The following is an 18,261-nucleotide window of genomic DNA, read 5'->3' on the forward strand; positions in this document are numbered from 1 at the left end:
CTACACCACCGTAGGTGCACTGCTCCAATTTGGTTTAAGCGCATCACAGCGCTGCCGCAGTCTCAAGCAGCATATCGCATTGCCCATTTAACGCTTATCGCTTGCATTATTCGCGTCGACTAGCGTGGCTAACGCGAGTAACGTGTCGCGTCTTTCGTGTTCTTATTGGCAGCCGTAAATAATTTGCAATGCATAAATTGCTGCGTTATGGTATGACATCAGAACATAACAGCAACATAATGCTGATCGTTTTCTTGTGCGCAAACAATAACAACATGAGCGCTTGCTGCTCGCAGCTGTATACATATGTATGTATATGACATCAATGCCGTCATTTGCAATTGAATGCGCTCGCGTTTCTCAGATGCCTTATCAGCGCTCACCTGACGCCTGATTTGCGGTACCAGCGATCAAACCGATCTGTTGCACGATCGCTTGGTTGTATGTAGCAGGAAATGTAGCGCTCTATGTTGTACATAAATCATAAATTTATGGTTAATCACGTTTGTAATGATCCGGCAAGTGTCGTTGTGAGCTGTTGTTGTTGCTGCAAATAGCCCATTTCTTCGCTGCATGTGTCGGCAGTTTGGCAGCTGTGGCTTTGGCGTTGGCATTGGCATATAATAGTTTGGTTTTCGTGTTATCACAGGTGAAATGGCGTGTAAAAACATTGAGTGCAAGTAAGTCCTAATAAATGGATGCGCGAACCGGTTCCAAATATTATTTCGCATGGTAATTAATAGCTTATCTCGAAGTAGTCTCTAATAGGATGAAAATGTAATTACAGAATGGTATTTAAGTGAAGAGCAGAGCTTTTTCATATTTTCACCTATCCGCTTTGTGCGCGCGCTTTCGTCAGTTGCAGTTCCGCTGCTGCTGAAGCTTTTGCGCTCAGTGGTTAGTGTATGCGATAGACTTTGTGTTTTATGGCTGCGCGTTGGGCGACTATCGATCGTTGTAGTTGCTGCTTGTTGCTTTTCGAGCGTTATCATATTCAGCCGGAAGATGTCGCCCTGCTGAATTGTTGAGAAAAGCACGCGCGCTGTAAATGTATACGTATTGTGCAGAAGCTTGTGCACTCTATGGAAAGTGGCTTCGTTTGCAACGATCACTTTGTGATCGTGTGGTGCAGACGAGCTCCTCCCGAATGAAATCTATCTTTTATATGTATGTAGCTGCACTGCAGTGAAACCACACTGTTCATTTACACAAATCTAAATTTGGAGTTGCTTATTTACATATATAACATCCGAGATTATAGCGCGAAGTTTCTTGGTTGTCCATAGTCATTGCTGCCTTTCCATGCCAATTTTTCGCCATGCTGTATACAGCGTTGCCCGCCTGGACTAAGGCAAGCGAAAGAACTTCTTGGAAGCCGTAATCCCAAAAGATCTAGCGAACTAATAATCCCGCAAAAGACTAACCTGAGATTTATAACAGGGATGCTAATGGGACACTGCAGACCGTGAGCCCTTATGCATACCCTGGGGATTAGTGCAGACGACTTGTGACGGTACTGCGCCATGACGCCAGAAACCCAACGACATCTCCTCTTAGAAAGTGATGCAGTTGCGAGAAGTAGGCTAAGATACATGGGAAGGATGTCGCCAGAGGCTACGCATACATATACACTCATTCATTCCAGGTGCATATCCATAATTCGTAGTCCTTGTTTCGTTTGCTGGGGTCGTCAACACGTGGCGATGCAGTTATCCGAGGCTTGTTTAGTCTTTCATTGGATATATTTTGTTATCTGGCGGGTCCCAAGTTCAGCGCACAACTATTGCTGGGGTGGATGGTTTTTCAACCGCATACACATTTATATAGCGAACTGCTTGCTCCAAGACAGACGCCCACTTGCAGTCGAACCTTCTGGTGAATAGACGCGGTAGGACTTAATGAGCCCTTAATCCGAATAAGAGTGGCCCCACCGGGGCCAGACTGTACTCCATTGCATTGAAGAATATAAAGCTTAGTGTTACATTGTCAAGGAATACTTATGTTTGAGACTATGGTTGGACTTGTTGTGATCTTCCGAGTGTTTGGAATATAATATTTATGTATGAAATTATTCTTGCTAAGTTTACGTATTTATTTATTATTTTCATATTTTATATTTATTTATTTGTATTAACTGTTAGCTCTTTGTCCGTGTCATCACCATCTAGTTAGGCATCTCATTACTCATCTCAAAAAATATATATGTCTTTATCTCAATGATACCTATCGGCTGGTAATTAGTCAGCTAACAAACTCGACGACGTCTTAAGTTGTGAAACGGGTTAAATTCCATGTCGGCGTGGCATAGCGTGACGTCACTGAAACGTCAATGGCCCATAAAGCTTGACATGAAGAAACCAAATAAATATTTATGGACTCACGCACACATATGAATGTACATACGTACATACGTACATAGATGCCAATTTGAGCATACTTCTCATCACGTACAATGATCACCGCCTTCCATGGCTTTGGAATTGCTGGGTTGCTGGGTTGCTTTGAGTGGGCACTTTACGCTGACTGGCCGTTGGCTGTCAATAAACTGTAATTTCATAATTATAATTCTGTTATTTTTTTTTTGCGCGTCTAGACGACGACTAAAGGACAAAGACTTTTGTTGTAATTCATTAATGGCGTATTGCAAGTGAATACATATTTATTTTGTAGAAATTTCAAATGTTAATTTCACGCTGACACAGCATTTTATGTACATAAATGTTGAAATAATCTTGCAATTAAAATGTAATTAAATTAAATTGGAATTCGACTCTGTGACTAAAGTTTATTTCGTCAGCATTTACAAGCATTTGTTGTTTCCTTCCATTTTCGTTGTTTGTTTGCATCAACTTACTGTAAACACTAATTGTCTGTAGACAGTAAACACAATGAAAATGTGTAGTGAAATTCGAGCTCTGAATTAGTAAAAAAAAAAAATGGGCGAAAAAAAGTCATAGCAAAGCCGCGAATTCACCTAAGCTTGCAAAAACAAAGAAACAAAACGCGCGGGGCTTAAGTTGAAGCCGCCGAATTAGCCGCTAGGCAACATTCAGCGCTCCAGCTATGGCTATGGCCAAAGCTTCGGCAATCGTTTGACGTCACTGCGTATCAGTCCGCGCAGTGATCCCCACCGTCACCCTCGCCCTCGCCCTGGCGCGCACATTCGCCGATGAACATTGTTGATAGAGCAGCTTTGCTGTATGGGCGTGTTTTATTTATTTGCTGGTTAGCATGTTTTGCGCATTGTTGCTGGAGTTGTTGTTGTTGTTGTTGTGATGCTTATTGTTGCGCTCTTTTTATTATTATCAATTTGCACACAAATGGAAGTAAATATACGCGCTTACTCGTACTATGTATGTACATACATACATATGTATGTATATATAAACATGCATACACATACATACTTACATACATATATTAGTACGTAGTATCGTATCTGTGATCGGATAGCCACATGCCTTAAATTGAATAATTTGGATTCAAATCTCTCGCTAAGATGCCAATCCTAGTATTTTTCTGAGCAGCTATCAGCCGAGTGAAAGCCATGCCATGTAGGCTTTAAATAATTCAAACATTGGCTATTAAGGAATTTCAGCTGGACCTTTAGCTTTTTTGCTTTATTCTTGCTCCATAGATCACGCATTGTGCGCACACTTTGGTCAGAATCGTCAAAGCGCTTCTTACTTTAAATAACTCCAAAACACTTGACGAATTGGTGAGCTGCTTTTGATGAATTTGCAGCGGAAAAGACGCTTATTGTGTTGTCTGAGTTAATCGCATAGGGGATTCCCTTGAATGCGACAAGTGGAGCACTCAAAAACCTAAATAGGTTTCTACGTATTTTGCGGGAAATTACGTTTTGTAGCTTCTTGAAACAATTGCTCAAGCGTTCTGCTTTTCGCCACTTGACTGTACGCTAAGGTGGAAACCCCCCTTTATTGAATGGTGACGCGTTGAGTGAATTAAGGATAACTTCTAAATTCTATTAATTCACATTTCCATGGAAGCAAGTATGTAGTCATTTGAATACAATTAGACCCCTTTCAGACACATCAAGTCTTGAAAGCAATTTTTTTCGCATTCTCTTTTGTGTTTTCTATTTGCTTCCACACGCGTCAACTTTAATTGAATTCAAGTCCTTGGTTCTTAAATGGGAAGCAACGAAAAGATCAAAAGAGGCAAGAAAACTTGAAACGAATTGACGGTACGGAGGGAGGTATCTGTACTCTTCCCCTCTCTTCCCACCTCCTTCGCCAACGAACCAGCAGACTTGAAAGCAAGACTTGACGTGTCTGAAAGGGGACTTATGTTTTCGAAAGTACAAGTTGCAACCTTAGGCGTACAAATCAGCCAGTATTGCCAGGTTTTTAACTGATTACCAAATAGGCAGAAATAGCCGTCTTCAGTTTTTCATAATCAGTGAATTGAACGTATATGTTGCTAACAAGCAGTACCCCGTTAACAATCGTAGCGAAAATTTCATTCTGGCCTTTTCATTGATCACAAGAAATCGCCAAATTTTCTATCGTATGACCTTCATACTTGGGTTGGTTTCCTTTGGAGGTGTCAGTACATCCGCCGTTGGTAACACGTCTAGAAAATAGCGCCTTTTGCCTAGTACGTCAGCTACATATTTCGGTACCTTCAACAGCTTTGTGTCCTTGAATCAAATACAGGTGAATGGTTTTGATCATGGCTAGCCCTCTTATTACCCCCTTAGAAACTAAAATGTTCTTCGAATAGGCAATATATTAAAACGAAGTCTTCATTGCCTAAATTTTGGCTTGAAAAATAATTAAGCGGTCCATAATCTTAAAGTATTTGGAAGTTACTGGTTCAGAGTAATTAACTGCAGCTCCTGCTCCTTCGCCTACTTTGGAATCTTCAATGTTTACGTGCTACGCCTCATCACCTCCACAGTGATCAATTAACCTTTATTCTAGCACCAATAAACCTTTCGAAATTCTTTCTAGACGCTAAATTACTGTGGCCATACGTCCTGAATACAAACTGACCCGGGGCATAAAGCCATACTGCAATTGTAAACGCAATGTTCCCAGCTTGGATCGTGGTTATGCATATGACTTGCTTCTATTGCAAACGCGGTTCTTCCAGAACGGGTTTAAGTTTCCGTCTCCGGACGTCTCCCCACAGTCCGACGTCTTAAGCGTTGCCCGTTTTCATTTGTATTTTCTGAGCTTGAGCCGAAGGTAGCATCGAGGGGTCTTCGGTAGTCGTGGGACTTAGCCGTTCTCTCGAACTTTAATCATTCTCTCTGTCCAAATTGTTACGTTGAAATTCTCATATGCTTGGTTCTACCCTCCGTTGGAAAAGTTTAGGAAAGCACTTCTCTTTGGCAGTTTTACTGCAGAATTCGTTTTCAAGTCGGGCCTCGATGACTATTGTTATTTTATTCGCCATTTCTGGTTTTGATTTGCTCAGGCTTTCAAAATATTTGTTGTACTTTGTACTTAAAGCTTATGACGCAGTTCGAACCTTAACTCGTTCTTCACTTTCTTGACTGATTGATTTCTATCTCTCCCTTATGTAAACAAGCTTTCATTCAAACAAATACATATCAACGCCATTGCTGTCTTAATAGCTGCTGCTGCCTTACTTTTTAGACGCTTTATTTGGAATTCTTGAAATATTTTTAGCTGACATTCATTTCTTAATTATTTATCAACGACTTGGGAAAACAAAACGCCACTCAAGGTAACCAATTTTAAACAAAAACAGCTGTTTTGTGGAGATTATGACTTTGAAGTTCGGCAATGCTTAAAGCAACAACAACAACAACAAAACCCAAATAAAAGAAACAATATTCCACATCACGCCATGGCTTTCGAACTGATAAATATTTTCATATGATTTACTGCATTAAATTTTTGACGGTGACTTGCCTTCGCCCAACATTGGCTTTATAGCCGATTCTATAACTTTCTCAACACTGAGCTGCGATAATTGTATGCATTCATAAAAATCATTAACTATTGTTCTCTGTGCTCTGTGCCTTCTTGGCTTGCTTCCTTTCGTTGTTGTTTGCTATTTGTAGTGAGCTTGTATTTCGCACTGTTGTTGTACAATTTAGATATGTAATAACAATAATACATAACCAAGTACACTTTTTCCGCAGTTCTATTTGTGTAACTCAGCAAATTAATTTGATATTTTATGGCAGCGCATATTTAAGCCTAACAATTGCGGCAATGAAGCGTAAAAAAACATTGTGAGCGTGTAAAAAAACGCAGAAGGTTTTAATTTTCCGCGGTAAGATGTCGCGTACACTGAAAAAAAAAAAAACAAAAAATAAAAATTTGAAAAAGGTAGAAATTAATATTTTTTGTTACTTATTTTTATTCTTTTTTTAATCTGGCTGTTTTCTAAATTCAAGTACATATTTACGCTTTCGCGTCATATAAAAAGTGCTAAAATCACATTTGCTGTCTCCCTAAAGTTTATTTTTGAAAGCATTAATTGCGTTGTTAATTAACGTCCTCGAATACGCGTGCATTTATTTTTCTAACTAATGGCTAAAAATAAATTTTTTGAGCAGTTTTCAATCAAATGTTAAATTCAATTTTAAATAACAAATCGCACTACAATGCCAAAGAAATAAACAAACAGTTGAGCAAAAACAGGTAAACGCGCGTAGCCCGCAAACAAAGCGTGTTAAAAGCTAAATGATTCGAATTTATTAAAAAAAACAACCCAAAATCAGCCGTAAACCAAAATAAAAAACATAAACTGTTACGTGAAAATGCCATTTTCACTACAAGCAAAGTGTAACACAATTGAGCGCGCTCGACTGCGCTGCACATGAAATCGGCGCGCCACCTTGGCTTTAGGCATTTAATTAATTCAATATTGCTGATATAACTAAAAAAAGCAATAAAGTAAAATCAAATGCAAACAATAGCGCGGCGGCAGTTAAACCGCACTGCAAAGGGCCGGCTCGTTGCCCGCATTATTGGCGCTTCGGCGCCCCTTACCCCAGCCAGTGCTGCGCGCCCTCATTTCGCTCACAATAGCACAAGTTTCCTGTACGCTTGCTGCGGCAGTAATGCACCGACCCGCAGCGCACCACCTTGCGCGCCATCATTTTAGCAACAAATTATTAGCGCGCCGCAGATTGTTATCGCTTCGTCAACTGTCGGAGTACGTGCGCGCTTAAAAGCTCCCCAAGCGCACATCTCTCAATGCTGTAAGAGTGTTAAAAGTGCTCGCGCGTTTCAAGTATATAGTTTTTTCGCTGAGCAATTTGTTCGATAAGTGATCTGTTGTGGCTGCTGCCGTCTCACCGGCCGCGCGCTGATAAGGTTCGCCGCTGAAAATGTATTATTTTAACGCTATTATCACCGCCGTTGGTTTGCTCTGCTATTTTTGACGCTGCGCGCCCGCACCTTTATACCAATCGGCCGCGCAACGCCGACAACGCAGCTCCACTTTGGTTCGCTCAGCGTCGCATCGATCCGCGCTGAAGTCATGCGCTTCCACAATCACTCGACGCTCCACTCAGCTTCAATTAATTCAGTTTTGTCGTAGTGGAACGCTCGCGTTGTCGTCAGTTGTATTTCTACCAGCAAGGCATTCGTGTGGCTAAAATCGGCGCATGACGACGCCCATTCGACGGCGGCTCAACCGTGTTTTTAGTCTTCACACTTTCCTTAGTTTCGTCTGGCTAGTTTGCTGTGCCGCGGATCGTGCAAGCATTTGCAAATACGAAATCGAACGCATACTTTTTGACATTTCGGCAATTGTCTGTCCGTCAATGCCAAGGCGGGCGCAGAAGAGTTGACCGAATTTAGTATTCGTTTTCGCCTTCGCTATATTCTGATGCCGTTTCTGTTTTATGGCTTTACTGTTTTTGCTGCGGTTTTCATTTCGAAAGCCTAAAGTGAACCTGTTGTGGCATTATTGCATTTGTGACAGTGGAACTCGCAAAGATTTCGAAAAATGTTTACATAAAAGTGATCGCGGCAAGCAGAAGAGGAGTAGCATACGTAATTTTTCAAGCGAAAACGCGATGTATAGCGATAAAGTGACAAAAATGTGAAAAAGTGAAAACATCTCCGGAGAAATACATTTAAAGACAAACGAGCGAAAAAAAAGAGTTCGAGCTTAACTAGACTTGAAAAAAATATTTATAAAGGTGAAATTTTGCGTTGCGCTCTGCTGATGTGGTTGTGTTATGATTTTAAAACTTGTCTGGTTGCATTTAATTTATTGGGTAAATGAGTTCATTGAAGCGGTTTTCAAAACCAATTACTTTTTCAAAATATGTAGTTGCAATGCGCTATCAGATAAGGCCATTAGCTTTAAGGTAGACTTCTTAAATCCGCATTGGCTGGTTGAGATTTATAACTTCTGCTGGTACTAATTTCTGTGCCAACGGTCTTCCAGTTTCGCTAACCCAATTGATTAAACGCGTTGCCAAAATTGATGGATGGGCCACTCTAGCGTTCCACTGTTTGAAACAAAAAAGTTTTGCACAAAGCAAAATAGAAAAATAATAGGGGTATTCTTGGAGTTTTGAGGAGCCCTTGCACGGTGCGCGGATTGCATGGATTGCACGGTAAAAACCGGTTTTCCTATGGGAAAGCTTTGCAAACCGTGCAATCCTTGCACCGTGCAAGGGCGGTGCGACACTGCGAGAATACCCCTAAGCGTTTTTCCGAGCATCTCCTCCAATTTGGGGTGTGCGTTCTGATGCTATAACGAAAATGGAGGCATCCACAATTTTGCGCCGCTTCCAAATGACAAATGGTTTCTATGAGCAGCTTTTTCACACCAGAAATACCCTCCGAGGTTTGCCATTGACTGTCAGCGGCGTCCGATATTAAAAAAAGGCCTTGTCTAATTTAGTTGTTGCGCCAATTGAACCCAAGTTCTACGTATTGGTTGTACGCACCTCTAACCACTCAGCCACAGCGGCTACCAACTAAATAAAAATCTATAAAAAATTTATTTTATGACCTATCTCTCCGACGCAGCTTCAATATTCACGATAATTCTTTAGCTATTCCAATAATTCAATTTCAGTCCAAATTGTATTTCTGAAAATCTTAAATTCATTAAAATTTCCTGTTCGCTATATCTCTTTCATCGACTAAAAACGAAATATACTTGTTATTTTTTTTGATATATTTTTTATTTAATCATTTCTACGCTAATACCGATTTTCAGCAAACTTTTGGATTATTTCCTGCTGAATCATCTCGCAGTTTTCTATAGACGCTCATGAGGCATAGTCCAGACAGTTTTTCGTCTCCTGTTGTGCTTCTGAGCCATGTTTTTACTCTTCGCAATGTACTAAACGATCGCTCCACAATAGCTGTTGTGCATGGAAAAGCACTCACAATGGAAACACACCTATCTATCGCTGGTAGAAAGCCGTTTTATTCTTTAAATAGATCTAAAACTTCAACATCCTTCAAATCTTCTTCAGACAAGTTTTTTTTTATTCCCCAAAATGTACCAAAGAATGAGTTCACTGCCCATACCTAGATCATAGATCTGTTAAATTTGCTGCGCGTTCTTTTCTACCTTTTCACTGGAACATCTAATCGAATACAATGAGTGCAATCTAGATTCTAGACAGCGAAAAACTGGACTATTTTCATTGGAAAAGCGTAGTTATAAAGAAGCCGTTAGTGAATCTAGATTTGGTATTAAATAATATAGACCGTTGCCAGTACTCATTTTCAGTTACCGATGGGGGTTACTTCATTTTTTTTTTGTTTTGTTGGCAAATATGGTAGAGAAATTTCTACTCCTAGATCGGTTCTAATCATTTTTTTTTTTAATTAACTGCTAAGTGTCTGCTTCTGCATTCTTGCGATCATTCTTAACCACCTCCAAAATATTTTCAATATGCTGACCAACGGCGATGAGGTCTAATGTCTTCATTTGCAAAATGTTTGCTGTAGGTTCCAGCTTCATTGAATATTTAGCAATTGTCATTAACCCTTTCCTGCCCATGGTAGCCATATGGATACTAACCTTTATTTTCCTAATTTGGGACTACGGGCTATTCAATAGCAGTGGGTAAAAAGGAATAATTATTAGAAATATATGTAGTATATTCATTTGATGTTGAATCATAAAAATACCTTAAAACTTGTAAGAGTATTTTAACTAAAATTCAAAATATTTTTCCCTACGTCAAAAAGTTTGGTGAGGAAATTGATACGCAGGCTTTCTTGTCGTAAAGTTTCCCTGAATTGACAATTTTTCTAAAGCTTCTACAACTTCAGGAAAATTTTGTAAAAATTTCCTGATAGCCATATATTTTCCCACCATCTTTCGTCACACAAACGTGATATATCAGGAGCATAATTCTTGCGTGTCGCGAAAAGAGTTTATCACATCTTTTAGGGTTGAAATAGTATTTAATATTTCTGTAATTCGAACTCGATTACGTATACAGTTCATATTATTTATTTATTGATTTCTGAAAATTTATCCTACGTTTTGAAGCTGTAGGGGCGGGAGGGGGAGGCAGATTTGAAGTCTAACTAAAATCTTTTGTTACATCTCATAGCCCAACAGCAGCCACTTTGCCATGTTGCCATGTGGAGTCGCAAAAAAGTATTAGTAATGTTGGATATAAAATAAATGGATAAATTTAGAAATACGAACAGTTCTGCATAATCCAATGATCGGAAGTGAACCAAATAATTATGGGACCACCCTTCGGGTACAACCTTTCCGACAAACAAAAGAATTATGAGAACGGTTCACGTGGTCCAAAGCTAACCGGTAACATACATAAAATATTATAAGACGAATTGATAAGCTCCTCTTTTTCTGAAGTCGTGAAAATATAAACTAGCTATGAAGTTTTAGAAAAAATTCCAAAGCAGTAGTTTCAATTTTTTTGCCACGGGTTAGAGATGGTAATTCATTGTTAGTTCACCGTGAAGTATAATTTAAATGATTAATTTTTTGTTATGTAATAGTAATACCTTGGAACGAAAGATGATGGGGACATATAATCAATGCTTGAAGAAAACTTGATTTTGCGGTGCCTTCTATATTAAAATATAGTATATTGTGATCGTATTTAATTCGCTTTTTTACTGTTTAATGCAATCTTGATACATTAAATTAATATAGCAAGATTTTTTCTTCTCAGTTACCACAATTTAGTGCTAACTTATCCAGCCGTATATGCTTTATAAGTAACTTCATAATCATTCATAAGGTTCACTTACTCATGGAATACCCCCTACAATTAAGTCGTGATTTCTAAATCGTATAATTTTGTTATTTTGGTTTGGTTCGCATAAACCAATTTTGCTGATAAAGGTTATTTTTAAATCGAAATATTAATTCCTCTAATAATAATTGCTTATTATATTATGTACATAAGGGTGAGCCAAATAAAGTAGCCTAAAGAACTTATGACCTTAAAACGACCTATTTACTGAGAAGAAAATTCCACCATTTGGAAAAATACGTATTCCAATTTTAAAATGTGTCGGTGGCCATTTGAAATTTTCCGTGATTTTTTGTTTAATTAACAATGTTATAACTATTGAACCGTTCGAACTAAAAATTGTTTTCCAGGCATATTCCTGTAGGTCATTAAATTCTCCAGAAATTACTTTTTAAAATTGGAATACAATTTTTTCCAAATGGTAGAATTTTCTTCTCTGTAGATAGGTCCTATTAAGGTCATAAATTCGCTAGCTTCGTTTTTTTTTGGCTTACCCTAATGCACTTACATATGTGTGCCTTTTCAACTTCAGTGAGTAATTTTTGCGGTATTTTAAAGGCTTTCCACTTCAGCATTCCAACTGGCTGTCAAACGATTAACGTAGCTTTTGTCAATTAAAAAAATATGTATGTATGTAGATGCATATATGTAAATTCTTAAGTATTTATTAAAATATCAATTTTGGGAAATGTTTATTGCAATTGTCGCCTGAGGCAGCAAAAGTCGAAATTTTTGCCATTTTACCTTTTGTTTTTTTGCTTTGCGCTTTTTGCTACTATTTATTGCTTTTGTGACTGCGTTTGCTCTCTCCAGCGACAGAAGCATTGGCCAGCAGCGGCACGGACCGCCATTGGACAACAGCCATCAGCGCTTCCAGTGAATGTGAAAAGCGACAACTTTCAAATGTTGCTTTACACGACTTTTGTTCAAAATTGATTACTCTACCTACACAAATGCAGGCTTAAATGTAATTAAATGCCCACACGGCAAGCGAGGCATTCAAAATAATACTTTTTTTTTTTTTGGAGAGTGTGCACTTTTTATGTATTTGTGTGCCTAATTGCTTCATGCCGCCACTAGCAAGTCAAATTTTTTTTTTGTTTTCGATTGAAATAAAAATTTAATTTTCATCTCACTTCGGTTGAGCAAAGCGGCAAATGGCAACTGCAAAAAAAAGAAGAAAATGTGTGTGCTAATCAATTAATTTACATACAACAACAATGGCTGACTGGCCTTAATAAGTGTCAATTAAAAGAGCAATCGTTAGAATAAAAAAAGGGAAATATAGAAATAAGTTTCCGTATTGAATTCTTCGTCTTCTTATTTAGCTCTACGGCTCGGCTCATCAGTTTGGGCTGAGACCAAAAAACCTCGCCAAGCGCCTCTTTCCTGTGCAAGGTTTGCCAGTTGTATATGCCGAGTGCGGCAGTTCCTTCTGATCGGATTCAATTGTGTTCATGGTCGCCCTTTCTTTTCTTCTCCACCAATTAGAGCAAACTGGGAGGATTTTTTTTTTACCGTAGCGTCATCATCCATGCTTACAATATGCCCAGCTGTGTCTTGTGTCGTGAAAAAGCTCGTACAGTTCGTCATTCTATCTTCTTCGGTACCCGTCGCCAACACGAACAGGGCCATAGATCTAGCGTGGATAGTGCGCATACGGATCCACGACTATGTCCGCATACATACATTTATACATATGTTTGCATATATATGCTGTTTGTGCGTGCGCTTGGTTTGCCCTCTTGGCTACGCGTGGCAATGACGCACGCATCTGGTTTGCATCACTTCACTGCTGTGTCTTCGCTGCGTTGCGTCTACTGCGTTCACTTGGCGTGGCTTCGTTTGCTAGCCAGCCGCATGGTGGGTGTTCGCTGTTGCTTCAGCGCTACGTTACAAAAACGCTTACACACCGAGTAGTTTAGTATAGCAAAATATATTTTAGAAAATACAACAAATAAACTTTTAACACTTTTTTCGGAAGTCTGCTGGCAGCTCACTGGCCTTCACTTTCGTGTGTGGGCGGTTAGCTTTTCCAAACTATGAGCAATCAATCAATAGAGGGGTAAAAGAGCTGATTTATTTTTGATCGTAGAAATTTTATTTTAAAAATGTGGTAGAGATATATTTTAGAGCGTGTTAAGCCAAGTGAAGGGTTCTCTCAAATGACCGAGTAGCTAGAGATACGTACTACCGCCCGACAGGACCAAGAGGCTCGATTCCTGGCCCGACGACAATTAAAAAATGTTTAGTACAAATAGCGGTCGCCTCTCGCCATGAAAAAGTGTCTTATAAGAACCCATCTGTCGTGCGGAGGCGGCGTAAAACGGTAGGTCCCTCCATTTTTGAGACAACGTCAAAGCAAACACCGCCTGCGAATATCAATATTTTTTGTTGGTCCACTTATATTGAAAACAGTTTCGATCAGAAGAATAGTTATCATTGCAAAGCGTCTTCCAGCGTCGCAGTAGTCAGTTTCCAGAATCTGAGCCTGTCCCAATGCTGCTGTTGAAGGTCTTTGGTTAAGCGAGCTAAACTTGGTTAATAAGCAATGAAGCTAGATAGACCAGAACTGGTACCTAGTTTTTCCGAGAGCGTGCTTGGAGGTGTTGGAATTAGATTCTACTCGTAATGCGTTGCTTCGTCAGATTTAGTAGAATACTTACCTTCCCATTTGCGATATCCTTCAATGAAGAGAAGGCAAGCCAAAAATATGGTTGTTAGGTAGCTGAAGACCTTAATTATTAGACTTATCTATTTAGCTATGTATCTACGAAAGTCAGACCGTACCAGAAAAAAAAACCTTCTCCATCCAGTAGAACTATTTTAAACAAATTTTTTCACCGAGAAAAGTACCCCTGGGTTCCACAGAAAAAAAAATTGTTTTTGTTTGTTTGTAGGGTGGTATGGTCTAATTACAACCTTTAGCACTTTACCTTTTTACGTATTATTTCTTTTTTTTACACATTTTACGATCGCTTCTTTTTATAAACATTTCGATAAAATTCCACACTTGCTACACAAAATGCACCCATCTGTTTGTTTTAACTTATCTCTTTGATGTTTCCTCTTCAATGAGGCTCTCAAATGATTTCATGAAATTAATTACCTAAATTGACTCACAATGTTGTGCCAATACTGGAATGCTCGCGCACAAACACACACACATATACATTGTATATGCATAAGATATGTAAGCACATATTTACATTTCCGATTGTGGCATTAGTTATTGTTATTATTATTGCTTCAATGTTTATATTTTCGTTCTTGATTGTGTTATTGTTGTTCGTTCTTTCTACGCGCTGCGCATTTATCTGAGTATGCCCATCGTTTTTACTGCTATTCGCAACATGAAAATACACTTTGTTCTGCTAAAATGATTTATTTCGATAAAAAGTATTGTTCTTTTTTTTTAAGGCTTGTAGAGGGCAATAAAGTGTAAATATGTGTAGCTATTTTTGATTATTACCGCGAATTAGGTAATGGAAATTTTTTGTATGCCGGCGCACCCCTTGTACCGGTGATAAGCAGGAAAATATACATAGATTTTTTTCCGCTCTTAGTATTTTTAATTGCTATATAGAATTCTTAGTTGGATTTGTTAGTGAGTAAATACTCGATACTTTCTTCAAGTACTGAGTACTTTTTATACTTGAATCCTTCCCGCAGCTACTTAGGTGGGTATCGAGTACGCGGTTTTGGTTCTGACAATAGGTATACATGCATACGTATGGCACGACTTTCTTATCAGCCAACCCTTAACTTGTATGAAGCAAACAAAGTGACATGGCGGGAATCGGATTTCGACAGACAGCGCGTTAAAGGGGAAAGTTGGATAATAAATAAACTGTCAAATGCTGCTTTCCCGTACTAGTCAAACTTTCAAATTTGGCCAAATTTACGGCTTCTCTTCCGGCAGGTTTTGGCCGACAGTACTCGAACAAGCTTGCGGCTACTCTTTTGATAAGTTTCGGGCGGAAAGTACTGGAACAAACTTTCAATGTTACATTGAATTAGATATCAGTAAGTATAGAGTATTTCTCTCCGATAGATTTGTAGCATCGATACTTTTCTTCGATATTTTTTAAACAGTACAGGCATCGAGTCCAAGGCAGTATCGGAAAAACACTAGGCTTTGTACATTCTTGTCGATTTGTAGAAATTTCTTTTTGTTATTTCTTCAAGTTCTGCGGAGTTTTTTCAAAGATATGTACAGTGTCTGCTGCCCACATTTGTTTAGTTTGATCGATTTCTATAGAAAAAATTTCTCATGACAGCAATACATTCGGACGTTCGCCTCTGCCCGTAGAGAATTGACCGCCTTTAGAAAAAATTTTGGTATTCACATCTGCCTGGTTATTAGGTTATCTGGTTAAAAGTTATTAATCTCTAGTGCATTCTGTTTTTGTAGACTGAGTTAAAAATATAACCACGTAACCAGATATCCTGATAACCAGGTAGGTGCGAATAACCCAAATGTGTTTTATTATTATTATAATTTTTTTTTTTCAATAGATCTTCGCTGGGGTTCAAACCTGGGGGATGCTACAGTTAATTCACTACGCAACTTTAAGTACTCGGCTGCGGCCAGAACCCTCCCCATTGTGAGCTACCCTCAGGTATTTTAGCGTTTTTTCTGGGTCGCTGCTCCCATTATCGTTAAAAAAATTCACATTCTTGTGCAATAGGAAAATAAATTCCAACCTCATTGCACTCTGCCTTCGTTTTTGCTTTACTCTTCAGAGTAAATTCACTCGAGTGTGAATTGACGTAGTGGCTTTAGGTGTGTAGACCTACTTCTGATGCATACTGATTTTCGAAATTTGCTGATAAATGGAATACTGGCTCATTCACATTTGCATGGATGTATTTACATACATATACATATACATATACATATATATGCATGTATATATGTATAAGTATGCTCGCATGCATATTCAACCGCAAATGCAAATTAAATACTCAGAAAACCGACCTCTCCGGATGAGTTCAATTAAAATGATCCGATCGCTTGTTAATCTTAACGCTATCTATGTATGTATGTATATGCATATGTATGTAGCTACAACAATTACAATTTTACACATTAACATTTTTGCTCGTTGCTCACTTTTGCTGCTGTTGTTGTTGTCGCGCATATGTTTATTTTTTTCGCTGTTGAAGCGTTGATTTACGTCAGTTGGATGGCGAAAATTAAAAAAAAAAAAATCGACAGCAATTAAACGCAAACATACATATCTACATGGAGATACTGTGTAAATTTCTTCTAAATTGTTAAATTGTCACACTTTAATAGTGAGAGCAATGGGCGTGACAACTACAAAAATACAGCGACCATTGGTGGCAACATGTGCCGCTTTAGCCGCTTGCCTTTGGTGATTACCTGGTGTATGTGCAGGGACGGATCTACGGGGGGGAATAGGTTGGATTTTGCATGTTTTTTTTTCGAAGAAAAAAATATTTTTAACCAATTTTTTTAAAGTTAAGGAGTAAATGTGGCTCAATGGCAATATTTTTCCGTTAAAGGCAATTAGATTAGCTTTCAACCACATTTTGTTTTATTTAACCCTCCGATGAGTGACAGTGCCGATGACGTTAGATTCGTGAGAAGGTCCTTAGGGACCTACAAAGAGTTGCTCGATGTTTCGACTGTACATGTGCAACTTCTTTGGTATTTATGTTGTCTTTTGATTAAATTAACGTCCTGCATATATATTAGGAATGAAATAATTTGAAGAACAAGTGAAAAAAAAATCAAAACATGAAGACAAGTAACTTGTTATTTCTTCTAAAATTGTACAAGGTCCCTAGGGACCTTGTCACTAATCCCCGTACTATATATGTTGAAATCTCAATAACACTCGAACGTGATCCCGTATCCCTTCGAAACTTATTTTAAACGATTCAGCTTAATTTATTCTTGGAATACATGTATAAATTCTTTTCAAAAATGCATTGAACAAAAAGATATAGGCACATGAAATACGAAAAGGTCCCTAGGGACCTTCTCACAAATCGAAGGGTTAAAAAATGTATTAAAAAAGCACACTGTGTGCCTTTTTGAAATTTTCAAATTACTACGGTGTATTTTTCTCAAAACAATATGACTCAAAACATATGATTTATAAAAATATAATTCATTTATAAACAATAAACAATATATAATATAGTAAAATAGAATGTCTATCACACTTGGGCGTGCAACATTTTTGATTCTTATTTTCGCCCCCAAAATCGAGCTCACGATCCGCCACTGGGTATGTGAGTGTATGTGTCTATGTACTTTGACTGATACCGCAACTGTTGGAATTGAATTGAATTTTTGCTTTTGTTTATATTTTGCAATTAACAACGGCATTCGAGCGATGCAATGCGTATAAGCTTTAATTACTTGTAAAAATAGAATATAACAAAAAACAATTATTCTTCTGTATATGTAGGGTAAATATACAGGGCTAGCTCAAATCGCTCTTTATTTGTATTTCAAAGCGTTATTCGTTTTTGTTATTATTAGTGCTACAAATAAAGTTATAAGTTGTGCTGGGATTCTTACGCAAGAAAAATATGCCTAAAAATATTTACCATCTTAGCTATGAAAAAATGTATAAATTGGTAAATACACAGTTTGCTTACATAGCGCTTATCACGATTATCAGCCACTCCCAATTGACAAGTTTGGCTAAATTTTTTTATTATTTAATTTTTATTTTTCTTTCATTCGAATGTATGTCTTTAACAAATACCGTATAAATCCGAGGTTAAAACTTTGCGCAACATAAAAAAAATCAACAAATTTTTGCAAAAATTTCGAGTTTTTTAATTCCATTTTTTAGAAAGAAATCGAATTAGAAAGTTCGGAATATGTTCGAAAGTTCATTTTTTTTTTAATATTGCACAAACAATAAGCTATACTTTTTCAAAAAAGGAATAAAAATTAAATAACAAAAAAATTAAATGTCCGAACTTGTAAATATGTACATAGGTGTCGTATAATTATGATCAGCACTATAGTTATGATCAGGTACTATGAA

General features: G+C 38.0%; 1 protein-coding gene across 5 annotated transcripts in view; it reads left to right on the forward strand.

Moving 5' to 3' along the window:
• The window catches only part of LOC118748446 (inositol-trisphosphate 3-kinase B-like), a 51,996-nt gene that overhangs the window by 15,533 nt on the left and 18,202 nt on the right, over nucleotides 1–18,261 (forward strand). For 3 of the 5 annotated variants that reach the window (XM_036482866.1, XM_036482867.1, XM_036482868.1), the window contains exon 1: nucleotides 7,473–8,233. The exons of the other annotated variants lie outside the window; for them this stretch is intronic. The gene's annotated coding sequence lies outside the window, so the exon portion shown is untranslated. Of the gene's footprint in view, nucleotides 1–7,472; nucleotides 8,234–18,261 lie in introns of those variants that run through there. 5 annotated transcript variants of the gene reach the window in all.

This window comes from Rhagoletis pomonella, unplaced genomic scaffold (genome assembly GCF_013731165.1).
Source record: "Rhagoletis pomonella isolate Grant_MI unplaced genomic scaffold, Rhpom_1.0 Rhpom_scaffold_00013, whole genome shotgun sequence".
Classification (NCBI taxonomy): Eukaryota; Metazoa; Arthropoda; class Insecta; order Diptera; family Tephritidae; genus Rhagoletis; species Rhagoletis pomonella.